We start from the raw sequence: 20,669 nt of genomic DNA on the forward strand, positions 1-20,669 counted from the left end.
ACTGCAGTCCAATCACTATGATATTTTGTGACTCTGTTTCCTCCTTTGTAAATGAGCATGTAGGACAGGATTCACTTCTTCAATCATTCATCCAGTAAATATTTGTGTCCTGATTACTGTGAGTCGGGGCCAGCCCTGGACACAGACGTCGCAAAGGTGAACAAGACTGATGCGCCCCTGTCCTCATGGGACCTCACGTTCTTGTGCAGAAAACAGACACTATATAACTGAATATGTCAACACCATCATCGTTGATAGACTTAAGAGCTATGGAAGCGACTAAGAAACAAAAAATGACTCTGGGTGGGAAGCCATTCTTCCAGCAGCATCGTCAGGGAGCCTAAAAATCCCTGTGTTTCCTTCTACCTACCTGCCTGTGACATCTGCTCCAGGGAGATTCTGTCCTGTCAGTCCACACAGTCCCCAGTGTGAGAGAAAACACTCAACAGCTAACGAGTCCTAATCACCCCATGCAGGAGATGAGACACAGGCTTGCGGCTTCTTTCCAAAGGTGTAGTAATTAAGAGTGAGAACCAGTGAACTCGGTCCATGGACAGTGGGCAGGTGCCCAAAGTATTGCGGTGCTCAGGGAATACTCAGCTTGCAGGAGAGCAAGCCGCTGCTTGCAGGAGATGTCAGGCATACGTTCCACCTCTCCTAGCTTTGCAAACAAGTTATTAGCGGTTTTACATTTGCCCTTAGGGGAGTCTGTGCTGATGGACCTTGGCACCTTCCTGGCACTAAGCCATCTAGTCCTGCTTACTGCTCCTTAGCTCAAGAAGGAGGAACAGAATGAAAAAAAAAGGGAGAGGAGGAGAAGAGAAGGGAGGGAGGAAGGGAGGAGGAAGAGAGAGAGGGAGGGAGGGAGGAAGGAAGGAAGGATGGAAGAAAGGAAGACAGAATATAGAAAAAAGAAAGAAAGAGGGATGGAGGGAGGAAGGAAGAAGGAAAGAAGGAAGGAAAGGGAAGGAAGGAAGAAAGAAAGAGAGAGAGAGAAAGAAAGAAAGAAAGAGGGAAAGGGGGAGAGAGGGAAAGAAAGAAAGGGAAAGGAAAAGACAGAAGAAAGATAAATGTTAGCTCAAAGCCTTGTTAAGAGATAGGCTGGAGAGTTCCTGTCGTGGCAGAGTGGAAATGAATCCAGCTAGGAACCATGAGGTTGTGGGTTCGATCCCTGGCCTTGCTCAGTGGGTTAGGGATCCGGCGTTGCCATGAGCTGCGGTGTAAGTCGCAGACACGGCTCAGATCCGTGTTGCTGTGGCTGTGGTGTTGCTGTGGCTGTGGTGTACGCCGGCGCTACAGCTCCGATTAGACCCCTAGCCTGCGAGCCTGTAGGTGCAGCTCTAAAAGGACAAAAGGCAAAAGGCAAAAAAAAAAAAAAAAGAAAAAAAAAAGAAAAAAGAAAAAGAAAGGCTGGACCATACCATAACAATCACCAAAAATCAATCACAGGTCTTCAAAGGCTTTCAGTACATTTTCTGGAACTTCTGCTTCTTGCAGAAATTCAGAAGAAAAAGTGCCCTGGTGCATTAGCACATTAAGGAAGGGGTCTAAGCTTTCTTCACCATAGTAATCTGCACTTTTCTTTCACTTCTTCAGGGTTAATGGAAATCGAGTTTCAAGGGATTTAAGTCTTTGATGTCACAGGTGGAGAAACTATCCCATTGCCTAGAAAACAATGATAGATTGTATCTTATACTCAGCACTAAACTCCCTCATTTCAATCTGGGAAATCAAACTTCTTATTAATGATACAGTAACTCACATAAATTGAGGCAGAGATCTGTGCCCCTACAAGCACCATCTCTCTTAACTTGAATAACCGTGATGTCTGCAGGGACTCACTGTACCAGGGCTGGCTTTGACCAAATAGGTTGGTTTGCCTAATTCTGGGGTTCAGTACCAAGAAGCCTGCCTACATCAGCCACATTCTCCAATATTAGTTTTCGTAATAAATAAATGTGATACTTTGGTTTCTGGGCTGCCTTGCTCTTTTTTTTTTTTTTTTTCTTTTTTTTCTTTTTTTTCCTTTTTATGGCTGCATATGTAAGTTCCCTGGGTTGGAGGTCAAATTGGAGCTGCAACTGCCAGCCTATGCCACAGTCACAGCAACACAGGATCCGAGCCACATCTGCGACCTACACCACAGCTCATGGCTACACTGGATCCTTAACCCACTGAGTGAGTTCAGGGATCTAACCCAAGTCCTCATGGATGCTAATCTATTTGGGTTTGTAACCCACCGAGCCACAGTGGGAATTCCCAGGCTGCCTTTCTCTTTTGTCTCATATCTCAATGGGTTCCACACTTGGTCAGGGAAGGGACGTGCCTGGTGTTGGGCTCTCCCAGACAACCAAAGGAGCTTATTTTGTACAGCTACCCTCTGCACCCATACACACAGCCTGTAAGTTTGTCAGATCATTTTTATCCATCACTGAAAGCATCATGTGTACCATTTGGATCTCCCTGAGAACAGATGCTGGGCAGACATTGGCCTCCCTTATGAGACAGAAAGTGAGGCCCTCCAGCAGTCAGAGTTTACTGTGGATCAGAGTCCAGACCTCGTATTTAGGATCTCAGAACTCACCAAGTACGTGGTTCCCTCGTGCAAAGCCTATCATCTGTGTTGCACTTGACTGAAGCTGGGTGGGCGCTGAGCCCAGGAGGAGCCAGTCTATGGATGTGTGTGAGGCCTGGCATGAAGATGGCAACAGGTCCATTATTAAAGATATGGACCTTGACTGTGGGTTATTAATCATTTCCTCTGTACCAGGCATTGTGTTAAGTGCTCAGCACTCCTTATCTTATTTAGCCCCACGGCATCAGCGAAGTACCAGCATCACTGTTTAAGAGATGTGGACACCGAATCACAAAGAGATGAAGAAGACTTGGCCAGGGGGTTCCTGCTGTGGGCCAGTGGTAACGAACCTGGCTAGTATCCATGTGGATGTGGGTTCGATCCCTGGTCTCGCTCAGTGGGTTAAGGATCCAGCATTGCTGTGGCTGTGGTGTAGGCTGGCAGCTGCAGCTCTGATCCGACCCTTAGCCTGGAAACTTCCATATGCCGAAGGTGTGGCCCTAAAAATTAAAAAAAAAAAACTTGTAAAGAGCTTAGAAAGGTGCCTGGCATCTAATATATCTGTCTAACAAATATTAGCAATTAACTCCATTCTATTTCCTTACAGATATGTAATGATATGTAAATATGTAATATGATATGCAAATGTAATGATATGTAAATATGTAATACGATATGTAAATGTAATGTAATGATATGTAAATATGTAATGATATGTAATGACAAAGTTGTCCAATCAAAACTAGTTTTCCTAGGATGGCAGTTATTATTATTATTATTTTAATATCTTGTAAGCACACGAGGGGTGTTTCTTTCCATGAAGAGAAGTTCCACGCATGTTACATTGGGGTCACTCTCTGTCTACTCACTTACTCCTCCCTATTTTTTCATTCAACCCGTATTTGTTGAACACCTTACCTGGGCCAGGTAAGTTTCCTAAGCATTGGGAATATAGCAGTGAACAATCCGTTGCAGCAAAAAAGTTTGCAGAAAAAAATCCCTGCCCGCATGAAAAAAATCTCTGCCTGCATGGAGCCTGTATTCAAATGAATGATATATTTCCTGCTTGTTCTAATTTTATATAGTATTTGGATGACCTTCTGCTGTCCTTCTCCTGAATCTGGATCTTTGTCACAGCTTCACAGCCACAGTGGGAAAGATGTTCAAGGAATGACTTCATTGGGTTGGTCAGTCTGGAAGGGGAAACTTGGGGTCCAGCTTCTGTCCCTGCTGCTGGGGACACGTGTGCTTCTGTGCTGCTTCCCTTACAAGGTTTCAGGGGGCCTCATCTGTGGTGGGTCATCCAGGGCCGTCTATGACAGGGTGGGCTGATTCACCTAATTCTGGGTTGAGAACCCAATGCTTCCCTATGTAAGCTGCATTCACTAATATCCGTTTTGTCAGTGAAGAAAGAGGATTTCGATTCCTAGTTGCCTTATTTTTCTGTCCGACTTCTCGAATGGCTCAGAAGTTGATCATGGACAAGAAGTCTCTTACTAGACTCTTTCGCGTGCCCACCGAGGCTTCCTGTGTACCCTGCATTCTACACACAGCAGGCACTGCTTAATAAACAGCTAATGTGTAACTTTGTACCGAACATCAGTCAAGGATTGATGAATGTTCATTACAAAATAACTGGCAAGAAAATCTCGCTTCTCCACAGGAGAATCCTAAACAAGTTAATTTACTGAGCCCAGCATAAAAGCTTCGGGGAATCAAAGGCATGCTTAGCAACTAGAGTGGGTGTTCTCTGCTGCCTGTTTACAGTGGGTGATGAATACTACTCAACAGTTAATGGCAGACATTAAATTCTAGTTATACATTAATTATAATGTATATATATATATAAAAGCGTACGTCTTTTTTATGTATACGCACTGCATACAGTCATTCCTAGTTCAAGTTTTATAACACCCAAGGAATTTTGGCTTAGCTCAAGAGGGCATGACTAATGTTTCAATTTCTAAAACTCAATTACTGTCAATTCATTTCAATTTGAAAAAGACAAGTTCATCTACATGGCACATTGGTGGTGGGATGATGAGAGGGACTAGAAAGATGGAAATTGTGTCCAAAAACCAAAGGGAGACATTTTCTTTTTTCTTTTTTTTTTATAATGATTTTTATTTTTTCCATTATAGCTGACATACAGTGTTCTGTCAATTTTCTACTGCACAGCGAGGTGACCCAGTCACACATACACGTATACATTCTTTTCTCTCACATTGTCATGCTCCATCATAAGTGACTAGACAGAGTTCCCAGTGCTACACAGCAGGATCCCATTGCTTATCCATTCCAAAGGCTATAGTCTGCATCTATTAACCCCAATTCCCAGTGCCTCCCCCTTCCTCTTGGCAAACACAAGTCTGTTCTCCATGTCCATGATTTTCTTTTCTGTGGAAAGGTTCATTTGTTCCATATATTAGATTCCAGATATAAGTGAAATCATATGGTATTTGTCTTTCTCTTTCTGACTTCACTTAGTATGAGAGTCTCTAGCTGTATCCGTGTTGGGAGACATTTTCTGATCTTCAGAATTGGGAGGTTTGACTCCTTGATCTGACCTTCAAGATGCTTTTCCATCCATATTTCTACAAATACCCAAGTTTCATTGTTGTCTTCTTGGCCAGATAAGCTAAGTCATTTCTTACAAACCAGCTGCTTTCATCCACAGGGGAATCACATATTCATAGGTACGAAAAATGAACACTGAACACTTCTAATTCTTAAGACTTTTACAGTAACAGAAATACTTTTGTATCTGGGTTATGCAATTTAAAAAAAATTATTTTAGAAACACTGGTTTAAGAGCACATAAAAATATTCCTTTATTTAATTCAGAGAATTAGATACGGTCACTTTGGTTACAGTGTGACTTAGAGTTTGCCAGACTTGAGTCTGTGTCCCGTGAGTCTTACCATTAACTTTCCCCACATCCTCTTCCTGGGCCCTCTTCAGGCTCCCCTTTCTCCAGCCCTTCTTCAACATTCCCTTCTTCAAGATACATGGTCAGAACTGCTAGTCCAACTCTGAAGCCTCCTTGGCAGCACTCTATGATCAGACTTTTTTTTTTTAGAAAACAATAATTTTCTTCAGACTAATGGAGGTGATGGTAGTGCCAAGCAAAATGGAGCCGTTTAAGTGCTCCCTTTATTCAGCAAAACCTTATCTGACCCCCCTGTGTATTTTAGGAAATATGATAGGGACCAGAGACTTAAGGATGATCCAGGCTTTCTCCAAGTTCTGAAGGTGTTCTAAAATAAGAAAAGGATCAGTAGAGTCTGGGAGACTTGCTACCACTTCCTACTCCTGTGCTCATGGCAGACATTCATAATCAATCACAGCACATCTTCTCCCATTGAACTTAGATGCAACATTGTAGTCCATTTCAACCCAGTGCTCCAGGAGGCTGTCATCAATGAATTGGAAGCAACATCTGAGATTCAGTGAAGTGTATTTACCATGGCCAAAGTCAGACCTGAGATAGAGGGTGGGAATGGATTGGGGGAGGAATAATAGATTACCCCTGGAAGATTCTCTGTGGCAAGATCTGGTTAAAGCGGGCTTCTTGATTGATGGAGTCTGATGTGTAAGCATTAGTGTAGCCAGTTGTCATCACACCAAGCACCATGCTAAGAGATTTCCTGCAACATTTCATGTAAGCCTCATAATAAGCCTATGAGGTCAGTACATCATCTTGAATCTAAAGCAGAGAAAGGCTCATGCACAGCAAAGCTACATAATGCACACCAAATCTTACAACCAGAATGAAGGATCATGTGGATGCAAAATAAAGCTAACACAAGAGCAACACAAGTTTCCATTGTGGAGTGTGAGCCACTGGAACAACTCAAGCTTCTCTCTCTATACATTTACTTTTCACCCAAAAACCACATAAAAAATGTCTTATGTGGATTGTCACCAGCATCCTCAGTCTGAATGTCAAATGGTTGCTTGTCACGCATAACCTGGGAGACACTCTGTAGGTGGAGACGGGTCTGCAAGGCACAGGGTTGGCCTCTTTCTTCCACCCTCTTCAGCTACGGAGAGCTGCTGCCATTAATTACTATGTTATCCTAGGCAGTAGAATCAGCAATCCTTTCTATTGAGATGGATGAAACTATTTTGAACCACCCAGAGTTTCACTAGTTGTCTTACGGGAAAGTTCTGAATAGACTTGTCAAACTTAAAAATGAGTTCCACAGTTTGTTTTCTTTTATAAGAATGAGGTGTTTCACATTTCAGACCTTTACTCTGATGACAAATAGTACCACACAGATATTTTGAAAAAAATAAACACACTTCATCTGTCGCCTCAAGGGAAAGGTAACATTTTAAAAAGTAAGAAAGTTCTTTCTAAAGAAACTTACGTAAGAAAAGAACATTTTGGAAATGGCTTGAATTTTTCGTCTGTTGGCACAAAACGGTATAAATGTGTCACATGTCAGCACTCTTGAAATAGTTGGAAATATAATTTTCAACATATTCAAAAGATCTTTCAAACAGAGTTTCAGTGGGTTTTGAGCAGTTTCTTAAAAATGCTAACAGTGTAAGAACAGTGCAAGATTATTTTGTAAGAACAACTGATAGACCTCAAGGAAGATAAAAATTTCCTAGCCAAATTTCAACAAAATTGGCATAATTTATAAATGAGACTAAAAAAATGATCATGATTTATTAATTCCAGCCATGGGTGCATTTCTTCTTCTAGTCTCCACCTCCCTTGGTGAGGGAATTTTTCGGTTCTGATAATCTTGAAAACCAAAATTTGAACTCATCTACTTCAGCTTAAAACCTGGTCATCAACTCATTTCATCATGGTTGAAACAAGGATTTCCTGAACCACTGCTCTTGCTAAAATGTATTAATTCTTTAAGATGAAATATTTTTTTTTATTAAAGCATAGTTGATTTACAAGGGTGTGCCAATTTCTGCTGCACAGCAGAGCAACTCAGTCATACATGTATACACATTCTCTGTTTTAATATTATGCTCCATCATGGTCTATCCTAGGAGCTTGGATAAAGTTTCCTGAAAACAAAATATTTTTGCACTGCTTAAAAATAAAATTAAGGAGTTCCCGTCGTGGCGCAGTGGTTAACGAATCCGACTAGGAACCATGAGGTTGCGGGTTCGGTCCCTGCCCTTGCTCAGTGGGTTAACGATCCGGCGTTGCCGTGAGCTGTGGTGTAGGTTGCAGACGCGGCTCGGATCCCGCGTTGCTGTGGCTCTGGCGTAGGCTGGTGGCTACAGCTCCAATTCGACCCCTAGCCTGGGAACCTCCATATGCCGCGGGAGTGGCCCAAGAAATAGCAACAACAACAACAACAAAAAAGACAAAAGACAAAAAAAAAAAAATAAAATAAAATAAAAAAATAAAAAAATAAAAAAAAATAAAATTAAAACCAGTGTAAGAATATTATTTCCTCTCTTACCTCTTTTTTTTTTTTTTTTTTTTTTTTTTTTTTTTTTTTTGTCTTTTTGCCTTTTCTAGGTCCACACCCGCAGCATATGGAGGTTCCCAGGCTAGGGGTTTAATCAGAGCTGTAGCCACCAGCCTACGCGTCAGCCACAGCAATGCGGGATCTGAGCCATGTCTGCAACCTACACCACAGCTCACGGCAATGCCGGATCCTTAACACACTGACCAAGACAAGGGATTGAACCCGCAACCTCACGGTTTCTAGTTGGATTTGTTAACCACTGCGTCACGACAGGAACTCCTCTTACCTCTCTCTTTCTCTCTTTTTTTTTTTTTTTTTTCCAAATTTTCCTTTTGTTATTGTTTTGACTGAACACTCTGGCAGAGTAGTCCATGTATGTAATTTATAAACAGACATGCATATATTGAGGGCAGGCTTGAGGTTTCTTTTATTAAAGACATACAGCCCCAAAAGAATTTGGGGAGCATGCTGTTATGTTCCTTCTTCTTTGAGAAGAGCTATCCATGGAAAGGAAATTCTAAAGAACATCAGCTAACCCATAGTCTTACATCGTTCCCTATTACTGAGGCTAAGTCTGTTTTACAGATTGGATGGCCTTGTGTTTAGCTACCGCATTAGAAACACAAACCTACGATCTCTTCCCAGTGGGGCGAGCCCCTAAAGTTGGGGTGGGAGAGTCAACTGGATTCTGTGGCTTCACTGTTTCCCGCTTCTCAAGTGGGGGCTGGGTTTGAGAAGAAAAACACGGCAGGGGACCCCTGTATCCTACTAGACTCTCACAGTGGCTCCCTGAGCTGGCTGGAGTGACCCTAACCCTTCAGTGTCCCGCAGCTCAGTGTGGTCCCTGGTCACATTCCTCCTTCCCCCCGCCCCCCCACCTAGGCTAAGAGGCTGCCCTGTCCTTCCCTTCCATCAACACAGCTAATCCAGGTGTCAACAGAGGAATCAGGAATAGTTCATGCAATCCCCTTCCAGCTTCATAAACTAAGGGAAAGATGATCTGGGGCCCAAGGTCTGCAGTGGGGCTGTTTGAACATGAACAGCTATGGGCGCGCCGTCTGGAATGGAAATGGTCGAACCCTCCCACCCCACACCTCCCTCCTCTTTGTCCTCTTTCTCTGTGGGGTTTGGGCACCTCCCTGACTTACTCCCTGGAGTCAGCCCTCTCCATCCTGGAGGCTTGTTTTGGGGCTGATGACAGTAGGTGCTTGTCTCTGCAAGTAACTGGCAAAACTAACTTTCGACTTGGGAGGCTCCTTTTAAGCCATGTCCACTAACATCACTTTAGATGGTCCTTGAGTGCCTTGTGCAGTTAATAAACCAAGCATCCGAGTATTCAGGGTTCACTCCTTGAGGCTTTGCTTTCTTTCTTCCTGTAGTGCTTTCTTTCTTGCTTTCTTGCTTGCATGCCTGCTTTCTTGCTTTCTTGCTTGCATGCTTGCTTGCTTGCTTGCTTTTTAGGGCCATACCCGCAGCATATGGAGTTTCCCAGACTAGAGGTCTATTCAGAGCTGTAGCTGCCTGCCTACACCACAGCCACAGCAATTCGGGATCCAAGCCGTGTCTGCAACCCGCACCACAGCTCATGGCAACACCGGATCTCCCACCCACTCAGCAAGGCCAGGAATGGAACCCGAATCCTCATGGACACTAGTCAGGTTCTTTTCCACTGAGCACACAGCGGGAACTCCCTTCGAGGCATTTCTTAACCTCCCATTCTGTGTAATACCTCTTCTGTCACATCAGTTGTTTTCCCTCTGGTTCCAGGACTTGATCTCAGTTCCACATACCCTTTCCCAAAGCCTGGCCTTTCCTGACCCCTGCCTTGCTCACCAGTCTGATTTTCTGCCTTCCCACTTATTTCTTAGCACCTCGGGCTAAAATGAAATTGTTCTTGGGGTTGGTGGCAAGTGACTTAAAAGCGGGAAGAGCTTTTACTATGTCTCTTTAAAAAACAAGTTCTTAGGGAATAAGCAAATCAAGTCTGAAGTGATAGAAGCCAGAGGAGGGGTTGGGGCTGGGAGGTGGAGGGGTACTGTCTGCAGTGCGCAGGCGCAAACCTGGAATACTAGAAATCTTTCACTTGATCGGGGTCATCATAACACAGGCACCCCTATGCTAAAAATTCATTGAGCTGCACCCTTAAGATTTGTGCACTTGAAGATACGAAAATTAAGTCAGGTGTTTTTTTGTTTGTTTGGTTGGTTTTTTTTTGTTTGTTTTTTGTTTTGTTTGTTTGTTTGTTTTTTTGTCTTTTTAGGGCCACAGCTGTGGCATATGGAGGTTCTCAGGCTAGGGGTCCAATCGCAGCTATAGCTGCCAGGCTACATCACAGCCACAGCAATGCCAGATCCGAATTGAGTCTGCCACCTACACCACAGCTTACAGCAACACCGGATCCTTAATCCACTGAGTGAAGCCAGGGATCGAACCTGCAACCTCATGGTTCCTAGTGGGATTCATTTCTGCTGCGCCATGACAGGAACTCCTTTTTTTTTTTTTTTTTTTTTAATGAAATCAAATTTTTAAAGGACAGCAATGTTACAATTAGCTATGTTCTTCGGGTTGTGGGTGTTGGGATGCTGGTGAAGTGCTCAGAGGGAAGGGCATCTGAAGTCACACGGAGCTGTCAGCAGCTCTCTACTCCCACACAATTCCCGCCCTGGTTTGCTGGATGCCGTGGAAAGTACTGAATGGACTGAGCCAAGACTGAGCCAAGCAGAGCTCAGAATTTTAAAAAATCGGTCTTGAACGCTATTGTAAACTAGATGCAATGCCCAGCCCTCTCTATGCCTAATCTCATCTAGTCCCCACAATTCTCCCGTCCCCATTACTGTCCACATGACACAGATGAGGAAACTGAGTCCTGGGGCTGAGTAGGTGGACCAGGGTCACAGAGCTCATCATGCAACTGAGGTCCTCTTCACCATCCAGGAGCTTTGGTCTCTCAATTAGAATGTCCTTATGGACAATTTCTTTTGTTGTTGTTCCAAAATGCCATTACTTTCCTTTGCTAGTTAGGTGTTTCAATATGGTGGGGGTTTTTTGTCTTTTTTTTTTTTTTTTTTTTTGTCTTTTCCAGGGCCGCATCTGAGGCATATGGAGGTTCCCAGGCTAGGGATATAATCGGAGCTATAGCTGCCAGATAGATCTGAGCCGCATCTGTGACCTACACCACAGCTCACAGCCAATGCCAGATCCTTAACCCACTGAGCGAGGCCAGGGATCAAACCCGCAACCTCATGGTTCCTAGTTGGATTTGTTAACCACTGAGCCATGACGGGAACGCCAATATGGTAGGTGTTTTGATGAGAGAGAAATGACAGAATGAAAAGGAAAGGAGATTTGCTTTTATGTGTTGCTCCTCCTATGGGCAATGCCATGAGGATGAGATTGGAATTCCCATGTTGTAGCTGCTGTAACTAGAGCTGGGAGCTGTGACTTGCCCAAGGCCACAGAGCTGCGACGGGTGCAGAGGTAGGTTTCCTAACCAGAGCTATTGGTCTCAGAAGCCTAACAGCTCCCCGGATACTGTTTTATCTCCCCATGAAAGGAGAGGGGACCTGAGTGCTAAAGATAGGAGAAATTTACATCTTCGGTCCAATGGGTTAAAGGAATGGAATACATTCTGGGGAGGTCTCAGCATTGCCCCTGCATGTATGTGCTGGGTTTCACAGGGAGAGGTTGCACAGGAAAGAGGAGGAGAGAAAGCCACAGAAAACCAGCTCCTGTTTTACGTCTTTACTAGCACCCTAGAAGCTATTGGTTGGGTATATTCTGGTTGCAAATAACAGATACCCACCTCAACTGGCCTGATAGGAGATGGAAATCATTGGATGGTGGGCATGGAATCACGCTAGGAGTTCTCGCCATCTCTCTCCACCTCTCAGCTCAGTGTCCCTTTGTCCACTTCAGTCCCAGGCAGCCTGTCCCTGTGGGGTGGCAGAGGTGACCAGCTAGGGTTCTAGACTAAGGTCTCACCAGCTAATCGCTCCCTGTCCCACCAACTGAAACAGAAGGCCTTTTCACCAACAGCTATAGCAATGAACTAGCCTCGTGACCAAGTGGCTGCAGTTCCCCAATTATGTGGACCTTGAGTTCCTGCCTATCTCTGCAATCAAGGATCTATCTGCTTCCTCTCTGTTATACAGCCTGAGACTGATTCCCCAAAGGAACACTGAGTGCTGGTATCATAGGAGGGGATTCTGGCAAAGTCACAAATATCCACTAACGTGTAAATTTCATAAAGACAGGGAGATGATTTTTGTCTCTTTTTTTTTTTTTTTTGCTTTTTAGGGCCTCACCCGCAGCACATGGAGGTTCCCAGGCTAGGGGTCCAATCAGCGCTGCAGCTACCACCAGCCTATACCACAGTCACAGCAATGGGGGATCCGAGTCACATCTGCGACCTACACCACAGCTCATGGCAACATCAGATCCTTAATCCACTAAGCAAGGCCAGTGATCTAACCTGCATCCTCAAGGATACTAGTGGGGTTCATAACCCACTGAGCCGCAACAGAACTCCATTTTTGTCTTGCTTTTAATTTGCTTTGTTTACTGCTATATCCTCAAAGCCTCAAACGGGGCTGAGCACAGAGTTAGCATGTTACTGAGTTCGAGTTTGTACTGCCTGCTGCACAACAGGCCAGTAAGTCGGGAGACAAGGTCTTGGGGCAAGGAATAGTGACCTTAGGCATAAAGCCAGCAAATCAAGAAGACAGTATCCCAAAGAACCCTTTTCCCTAAGTTAGAATTCATGCTTCTTTTATACTAAAAGGTGAGGTGAGGTAGTTCCCTGTCATGGTGCAGCAGAAATGAAATCTGACTAGAAACCATGAGGTTGCGGGTTTGATCCCTGGCCTCACTCAGTGGGTTAAGGATCTGGCTTTGCCGTGAGCTGTGGTGTAGGTTGCAGATGCTGCTCGGATCTGGTGTTGCTGTGGCTCTGGCGTAGGCCGGCAGCTGTAGCTCCGATTAGACCCCTAGCCTGGAAATCCCCATACGCCACAGGCATGGCCCTAAAAAGCAAAAAATAAAAAATAAAATAAGAGGGGAGTAGGGTAAAGTCCTGGCTCCACCCAGACTTCGGAGGGGATGTGTTAATTTCTTCCATCTTGCAGCCATTCTTAGATGGGCCTGGTCAGGAGGCTTCCTGTGAGCTAAACAAAATTACCTAGAAGGCAGCGTTCCCAGAATGAGCCATTATGTAGAATTTAAGCTTATAGGCAACATCCCTTTGTGATTAACTTGTGATTCTTTTCTTTTTTTTTTTTTTTTTTTTTTTGGTCTTTTTAGGGCCGCACCTGAGGCAGGTGGAAGTTCCCAGGCTAGAAGTCACACTGGAGCTCTAGCCCCAGGCCTACACCACAGCTCATGGCAATGCCGGATCTTTAACCCACTGAGTGAGGCCAGGGATCAAACCCCTGTCCTCATGGATACTAGTCAGGTTTGTTTACCACTGCGCCACCATGGGAGCTCTTTAGCGATTAACTCGGAATAGAATGCATGCTTCTCCCCTATTACAGGCACACTCAATAAGCACTTGTTGAGTGAATGATGGATAAATTCCTAAATGTCCCTGCAGACCGGGAGGCCCAGAATGCCATAAAATGGAAGAGTGGGCACACTGTGCTGATGGACAAATGTAGAGAACAGAATCTCTTCTCCTTTAGATGAGTCATGTATCATTGAGCCAATGTGTCACTGCAATGATGGCATTCAGGGCATGTCCATCACAGAGTTAAATGGAGCCCTGGATCGCCCGCTTCTTATAAGGGCAGAACTTTACAGCCGGGTTGCTCCCAATTCTCCTTGTATGAGGGATGATGTGTCCCTTTTTCTTACAGGGCTGCGTCTACAAGATGGATGTGCCTCATGCATTGTTCCCTTTCCCCCGCCCCTTGCCCCCCTCTGCACCGTAGAAACAAATGTGGGGATAACCGCTCCCTTGGAATTCATGGCCCTGGTCTGGTGGGAGCCCGGGGGTGGCATTCCAGAGGAACCACTCAATTGCTGTTAATCGGGTCTTACATTCTCCCTTATCAACATGCCAACCCAATGCCCCAGAGTGTGTTTTTGGGGAGCACATGTACCTCAGATCCCCTCCCCCCAGTTATCCCCCTGCTCTCAAGAGCACCATTTGGTTTTCCCTGGCATGTTGGAACAACGGGACTTTTTGCATGAACAAGAATGTATGCATGCTGTCACCTTGGCTCAGCCAAACTTGAATTTCTCAAAAAAAAAAAAAAAAGAAAAAGGCTGCAAAGACATTGGGTCTGGAAACACTTTCAGAGACAACACCAAAAACAACCCTCAGAAAAGTCACTGCAATAAACTTCCTGGTTAATATGCACCTAGTGTATTTTGCCATTGTGGGAACTGGAGCTTAATTTGTTGTAAGATGATGCAGCTATTAGCATTTGCTTCTCCTCATGCTCCCCCACCCCCTGCTTCTAGTTAATTCTGAGTGGAGATAAATCTTAAAAATAGACTTGGAGGGCACAGCAGGGGCTCTGCAAAGTCATTTGGGTTCTGCTTCCACAGTGCCCTTTTGCAGTTTTCAGGGCAACGAGAACCGATGGAAGAAGATACTGTTACGGAAGTGACTCATGAACAGTACAGATCTTGGATGAGTGGAATATTTAACTCCTGACAAGGGGTTCCTTGGGCACCTGTCTTTCACCCCAGTCACTGTCCTGAATACTACAGAAGTGTAGGCAAGAGACCCACACTCAGGGGGCTAAGTCTTTAGCTGTTACAGCATTCCAGAGAAATAGATAAGCTTCCGAACTGTCAGCCCCTAAGCTGGAAATAAAGGCTCCAGGAGTTGAACAATTTCCCTTAGGCAACTCATCTGAGTCAGTGACAGAAGCTGAGGTTCATTGCCTACAAAAACATGACAGCGTTCACCCCCATGTCCCTCCCTTAGTGTTGAGGGTTTGATCCTTGGCATTTTCTCTCTTGATCCAGGCAATTGCGTCGATTGTTGCTTTTGTCTGCTCTTATTACTACTGTCTTTTTGACCTTCATGTGCTTTCAGCCGTCCCATATTTCATTGACTCTAAGATGCCATCCATTATAAGATGAACCACTATTTTATGTAATGCTAAAAAAAAAAAAAAAAGGAAAGAAATGCTGCCAACCCAAGATGACATGACATTGATCATGATCTCAGAGATGTTAAAATGTGAAGGAAAAACGTGTCTTACAATCCGTAAAATGTAGTTTGTTAATTGTGGGCTCAGATTTAGAACTTCTTTTCTTCAAGAAAAATGGGTTTGGGAAAGCAGTTCTTCCTTCGCTCCAACCTCGAGGGTCCTGCTGAGAGTTGCCCATCAGGTACTCTGCTCCTCTGGCCACAGAATGTGAGCACGAGACCCCCAGGGGGCAGAGCATGGGACCACACTGGGACTTTAGAGTAAGACTGTGCTTCCCCTCTGGTGACAAAGACCTGGGTCCTGGAGGTTTAGGCAGCCAATGTGCCAGCCTGGGAGAAAGGAGGTTTCAGAAAATGAGGAAGAGCAGCTGAAACCAAGATGGAAGAGAGTCTCAACAGGGTTGAGCTCTTTGAATGCATTTGTTCCCAAGACCAGATGCAATGGCACTAATACACAGCCCCTTTGCTCCATCTGGAGAAGGTTTTGTCCCTTCCTACGAGAAGCTTCCTCTTCAAAGACACCCAGAGAGCAGCTAAACCTGCAGTAGCTTTTCCTCTTTCCTCTAGTCTTATTCACCTTGGACCCACTGTGATGTGAAGACAGTGGATAAACATGACAAACATCCTGGAAAAGAGGTCAAGGAAAAGAGCAAACAAATCCTAAGAAAAAGCAAAGAAACTAAAAAAGAAGAACCATTGGATTTTCTCTCCTAAAGTCCCATCTGTGGACAGTGCATTCCTGACTCTTTTCAAAACCTGGCCAGTGGGAGAGGTAGATAGGGGTTGAAAATGAAGAAGGAGGAGTTCCCATTGTGGCCCAGTGGAAATGAATCTGACTAGTTCCATGAGGATGCAGTTGGATCCCTGGCCTCGCTCAGTGGGTCATGGATCCAGTGTTGCTGTGGCTGTGGCGTAAGCTGGCAGCTATAGCTCTGATTTGACCCTTAGCCTGGGAACATTTATATGCCTTGAGTGCAGCCCTAAAAAGAAAAAGAAAAAAAAAAGAAAAAAGAAAATGAAGAGTGAACTTCTTAAGAACTGTAGAAATAAAAATGTGGATAAACAAAGCCCAGTAGAACCTACAGTTGTGTTCAGACAGTGATGTTTCCACGTTTCTGAGGTTCACTAATGAATACTTTTAAAGAACTTTTCTATATAAACATGTAAAAACCAGCAGAGAACTAGACTAATACACTTACCCTGTTTTAACTCTTCAAATGTTCCCAGAACCTCTGATTTTCTTCTTTTTTTGGGGGGGCACACCTGCTGCATATGGAAGTTCCCAAGTTAGGGGTCTAATCAGAGCTGTAGCTGCTGTCTATGCCACAGCCACAGCCACGCAGGATCTGAGCCGCATCTGCAACCTACACCACAGCTCACGGCAACGTGGGATCCTTAACCTGTTGATGGAGGCCAGAGATTGAACCCAAATCCTCATGGATACTAGTTGGGTTTTTTACTGCTGAGCCGCAACGAGAACTCCAAGGATTTTCAATTGCAGAGAAAGGTAAGTGGGAAAACTGCTTTGGAGGTTTCTTTTGTGCAGTAATAATCTTGGGCAAGTCCCCACCTTTCTGTGTCCCCACATGCACTTTGTAAATCAATTCCAAACTGCTCCCTTATTCAAAAACCTAATTCCCTTGGAAACCAGGACGAGAATGAATAGTGGTAAAAGCCCATTTCATTAGTACTGAGATCAAAACTTTCATTACACAAATACGTTTGTCCTTCGGTGCCTTTTAAGTCAGAAATATTCATTAGGAGTTGGTGTTAATCGCACGTCTGCAATATTTTCCATCCAGACGGATCTCAAAAGTCGTAGCGTTTTCTAACCCTTAATGACAAAAGAAGGAAAAAAACACTTCCTCCTCCCGTACCCAAGAATTTCATTACCTTCTTTCTGCCCTTTTTTTGGTAATAACACTTCTTTATAGTTTTCTGAAGGTTTATTAACTTTTTAGATGGAGCAACATTGAATGGAGGCCATGTTATTACCTTATGGATCTTTGGTGAGAGCTTTTCCCCCAAAGAATGCCTTTCGTTAGAAAACACTGAATAAAAGAAAAGTATCACCTTCCACGAAGTGATCATTTAAGCATTACGCTTACATCGAGCTGTTGAGAAATACAGTGCTGCCTGTTTTCTTTCTCGAGAGAGCAAAAGAAAAGAACTTTGAAACATAATCATTGCATATCACAATATCACCAGCTTTTGAAGTTCTGTGAACAATCACTGTTATTAATCAGATTCATTAGTGAAAACACTCCCTTTACCAGAATATGAACAAGAAATGCTCATGTGCCTTTGAGATTTCTGCAGTATCCACCTTCTCTCTCTCTGCATCGTTATATCTGGAGTCACTGACACCCCCCTGCCCCCCGGCTCCCCGAGAGGCCACCTCAGTCTATTCCAGTGTCTGAGCTAATACAAAGAGCCAGTCAACCTCAGCTCCTTTATTTATTCTTTTTTTTTTTTTTTTTTCTTTTTACAGCTGCACCCCTGGCATATGGAAGCTCCCAGGCTAGGGGCTGAATCAGAGCTGAAGCTGTCAGCCTACACCACAGCCACAGCAAGACTAGATTTGAGCCACATTTGCAAACGAAGCTGCAGGTTGTGGCAATGCCGGATCCTTAACCCACTGAGCAAGGCCAGGGATCAAACCCGCATCCTCATGGATACGAGTCAGGTTCTTAACCTGCTGAGCCACAAGAGGAACTCCCCCATCTCTTTCTTGTTTCAGTTTAAGCCTGTGAAGCTGGGATGGAACTTGTCCTGTGGCTGATATGCACCCACGGGGCCCTGAGTAGTGGAGTACCCCAGGCCTCCCTTTCTGGCGTGGGCTGGGGGTTCGGCCTGCTTCCATTGTCCTCCAAGTCCTAGATAGGACTTTGACGTCTGTCCATAGTTAGGACTTCGATGTCTGTCCACCTGACTGATTGATTCTTACCAGTCTCCAAGGGTCATCTCTTGAACATCAGTTTTACTTGCCTTCACACCATTTCTTTTCTGTTTTTGCTTTTTAGGGCCGCACCTGTGGTATATGGAGATTCCGAGGCTAGGGGTCCAATCGGAGCTGTAACCACTGGCCTACACCACAGCCACAGCAACACCGGACCCTTAACCTACTGAGCAAGGCCAGGGATCGAAACTTCGTCCTTATGGATGCTAGTCAGATTTGTTAACTGCCATACCACAACAGGGACCTCTGACCTTCACCCCATTTCTTTTTCCTTCCTCTGATGTCAGATCTTCATTTAAACTTTGGTAAGCTATCCCCTGCCATAGTTCCTGTGGTCTGGGTAGGTGTGACATTGCAGGCCCAGCCCTAGCAGTAAACAGCCCAGACCTGGCCAGTTTTATATTTAATGCTTCAGCCACGGTGATTGGTTCAGAGATGAGCATGTGACACAATTTGGTCCAATGAGAATGAATCCTGGGGAGTTCTCATTGTGGCTCAGCAGAAAGGAACCCCACTAGTATCCATGAGGCTGCAAGTTCAACTTCTGGCCTCTCTCTGTGGTTAAGGATCTGGCCTTTCCGCAAGCTGTGATGTAGGTCACAGACGTGGCTCAGATCCCATGTTGCTGTGGTTGTGGTGTTGGACATCAGCTGCAGCTCTGATTTAACCCCTAGCCTGGGAACTTCCATATGCTGCAAGTGAAGCCCTAAAAAGAAGAAAAAGAATCAGTCCTGGGAGTTACATTAAAATTGTTGGTGATGGAGATCCCACCGTGGCTCAGCAGAAATGAATCTGACTAGCATCCATGAGGATGCAGGTTCAATCCCTGACCTTGCTCAGTGGGTTAAGGATTCAGCGTTGCCATGAGCTGTTGTGTAGGTTGCAGCTTGGATCCTGCATGGCTGTGGCTGTGGTGAAGGCTGGAAGCTGCAGCTCTGATTCGACCCCCACCCTGGGAATCTCCATGTGCAATGGGTACAGCCCTAAAAAGACCAAAAAAAAAAAAAATTGTTGGTGGAAAGGACCTCTGTGCTGTCCTGAGCTTTTCTTCCCATTGCAGTTCTCATCCCTCTACTTGTGTACAGAGGTAGTTACACTACTCCTTAGATTTTTAGTGTATTATGCTGTGTTTCACATTGCACCCTTAAAGCTCTGTCCATATGTCTTTATTTCAAGAATCTGAGCATAAAGCATGGCCAGCATTTTTAGTGAAATTGTAAGTGTTAATAAAATGTTATACCTTTAAAAAAAAAAATTGGTGGGAGGGGACATTCCCTGGTGGTCTAGTGGTTAGGACTCCGGGTTTTCACCAGTGCAGCCTGGGTTCAATCCCTGGCCTGGGAACTGAGATTCACATCAAGCCACTGCACACAACAGCCAAAAAAAAAAAAAAGTTGGCTAGGAGAGGCTCTTTCCACTAAGTAATGAACTCCACTAGTATCCATGAGTCATTTCTCAGCCATGGCTATTGACATATAAGTCCGGCTAAGTCTGTGTTGTGAGGGGCTGTCCTATTCATTGCAAGATGTTTGATGGCATCCCTGGTCCAAACCCACTCTTTGCTAATAGCAACTACCTCGTTTCCAGTTCTGATAACCCCAAATGTCTCCTGACACTGCCAAATGTCTCTGGGGGGAGAGGAGCACAAACTGCCCACAGGTAAGAAGCACTGTGCTAGGCTGAAACAGTGAGATGTGTACCTGGACCTGCTGGAGGACTTCATGTGAAGAAAATTTGCCTGATGATGATGCCAATATATAGGAAGGTAGAGCCAAGAGAAGACACAGACCAAATGACATTTTTTATGCCGTATTTTTGGAGGGGGGTTACTCCTGTGCATTAAGCTAGTCCCACACCTTTTTGGGACTGACAGCAGGGTGAAAATATTTGCTCTCCCTACTTCTATCAACATCATACTATGTAGGTCCTAGCCTGGCCATCGTGCAAGAACTTCAAGTAAAAGACGTACAGAGATTGGGAAGAAGAAAAAATTGTCTTCATTTGCATACAACATAATCATCTAGATAGACAAGTCTAAGGAATCTATTTTCAAAAACCCTATGAGAACTAAGAAGTTTTTAGTAAGGTTGCAGGATAAAAATCAATATACAGATTTCAACTGTACTTCTAGACACTAGCAAGGAGTGATTATACATTGTAATTTAAAACCAATACTGTTTAAAATAGATCAAAACTATGACATTCTTAGGGATACATTTAACAGAATACGTGTAAGATCTGTAACCTGAAAATTAAAGAAGAGATATACTAGATTAATAGGAGACTAAAATTTGTAAAGATGTCACATCTTTCCAAGTTAGTCTATACATTCAACACATCCTAAGCAAAAGCCCAACAGGTTTTAAAAATAGAAATTGACAAGGCTTTTCTAAAATATATACGGAAATGCAAAAGACCTATAGTAGCCAGGACAAATTTCCAAAAATGAAGTTCTTTCACTAGAATGCTTACACTGCCAGATTCAATACCTCTTATAAAGCTACAGCGATACAGTGTTGTATTACCATA

This window comes from Sus scrofa, chromosome 8, assembly GCF_054392235.1.
Source record: "Sus scrofa isolate SSC_HxYL_T2T_F1_AM1 chromosome 8, Sscrofa_HxYL_maternal_Yorkshire_Landrace_v2.0, whole genome shotgun sequence".
In the NCBI taxonomy this organism is placed as follows: Eukaryota; Metazoa; Chordata; class Mammalia; order Artiodactyla; family Suidae; genus Sus; species Sus scrofa.